The sequence below is a fragment of the Octopus bimaculoides genome, chromosome 1 (assembly GCF_001194135.2).
Source record: "Octopus bimaculoides isolate UCB-OBI-ISO-001 chromosome 1, ASM119413v2, whole genome shotgun sequence".
Taxonomy (NCBI): domain Eukaryota; kingdom Metazoa; phylum Mollusca; class Cephalopoda; order Octopoda; family Octopodidae; genus Octopus; species Octopus bimaculoides.
The window spans coordinates 6,644,851-6,647,084 of record NC_068981.1 but is presented as its reverse complement, the minus strand read 5'-3'; positions in this window follow the sequence as shown (position 1 = coordinate 6,647,084).

Genomic DNA, 2,234 nt, shown 5'->3' with positions numbered 1-2,234 from the left:
ATATATATATCTGTCTGTCTATCTATCTATACATATATCAGTCTATCTCTCTATTTATGCATCTATCTATCTATCTATCTATCTATACATACATACATACATACATATATCAGTCTATATATCTATCTGCCTAGCTACCTACCCATATCCTCATATATATAATCTAACTTACCAAACTAAAACCACTTTTTCTTTATCTTTGAATTTCTTCTCCATGTTTTTACTTTCTTTGTTCTTTCATGTTTATTTGAAGACATTTTGTTATTTTTCTTATTTATTTTATGCATATTCTAAACTCTATGTAAATGTGAAATAATTGTTAATGCCACACACACAAAAAAACACACTTATACGCACGCGCACACATATATATATACACACACAGACATAGACTGAGCAACCGGTTTATAATGAAAATAAATGATGATAGACAAGAACACGTGTATATCACATATACGAGGGAAAAAATCATATAATCACTTGTTCGAGCAAGGAAACACACACACACACACACACACACGTTCAAACATACATTCGCATATACACATAAAGGCACAAACACTTATGTTGACTGCTGTAGACTATTCAAGACATGACGCCACAAAAGCCTTCATTTTCAAAGTCTACAAGTGCAGGTTCGATACCAGGTCAGTCTCCCTTTGGTAAATGTCTTCTGTCTGTGCTTTGTGTTGACCTAAGTCTTGTGAGTAAAATTTGGTCCACGGAATCTCTGTGAAAACCAGTCGGATGACAATTCCTCTTTCCGGGTGATTAGTCGGTGCCTTTGGCTGAGACGATTCTGCTGGAAGCTTTCAGGTCGAAGGACAGATTCTTATTTCAAACACCCTAACTCCTAAACATACACTTCTCATACAGCTCTTGTGTAGCACTGCGTTTTCTTCCTCCTCTAAATAATCCCACTAAAGGGATCTACAAGCGATTAACACTTAAAACAATAATCTAATGGAATTAAGATCATTCTGAATGTTTTTGCCCTTGCATACCGAGGAACTGTGCCTCCTCTTTACTTTAGTGAAATTATTGCTTGCAACCGGATGTGCCATGTGCTTAATGTCATGGGGTGAAGTTTAAGAAGTAACTCTTAAAAGAGCTATTTGCTTAACATTCAACCGCATTGAAATAGCAAGGAATGCAAAAATGGACGGGAGAGTCATGGCTGGAACTAAACTATGATTTAGAGACGATGTATGGAAACTTTAGAGACAGCATTAGAGGCATCAAGCTTTTCAGCCGTAATAGAACAGGCTACATAGAGACTTGATCTGGGATATCCTAGATGGGAGAACCTTTAGGAATTTTTTCAACAATCTGCTATACAGATGTCGATCTCGAATTTCTAACCAAGCAACAACCGACGGCCATTAACCACCAACAACGAAGCAAATGAGGAGAAGAGAAATAAAAATGAGAAGAAATTATCTATACTGTTGTTGTTGTTGTTGTTGTTGTTGTTGTTGTTGTTGTTGTTGTTGTTGTTGTTGTATGTACACAAACTCACTCACACACACGCACAAACATGCCTGCGTGGGTCGGATTCGAACACTTTAACCGTATGGCCATGATTTTATGAGTGTGTGTGTTTGTGTGTGTGTGTGTGTGTGTGTGTGTGTGTGTGTGTGTGTGTGCACGCTGGAACATAGACAACAACAACATCGATAATTTTATCTCATTTTTGTTTCTTTTCTCCTTATTCAGTTTTTTGGTGCTTACGTGCATATACACACACATTCACACTTACATATATGCTCATATACTGTTAGTTGCTACCAATCAAATGTACAACACATATACACACAAACACACACACACAGATATAAACACACACACACACACACACACACACACACACACACACAGATACAGAGACGCAGGAACAGCCACGTTTACATGTGTCTCAATGTTTCTTTCATTCAAATATTTATACAAATATTCACACACATACACAAACAAGCACACACATTCACACACTTCTCTTTCACACGCCTACACAGACACGCGCACACACTCACACACGCAGGTACACACACGCAGGTTGACGCCCAGAATACCCGTACACACATAATAATACATACACATACGTATACATATAAACGCGTGCACGGCAATACATTCACTAACATACACGGACTTATATACACCATTTTATATATATATATACATACATACATATATATATGTATATATATATATATGTATATATATATATATATATA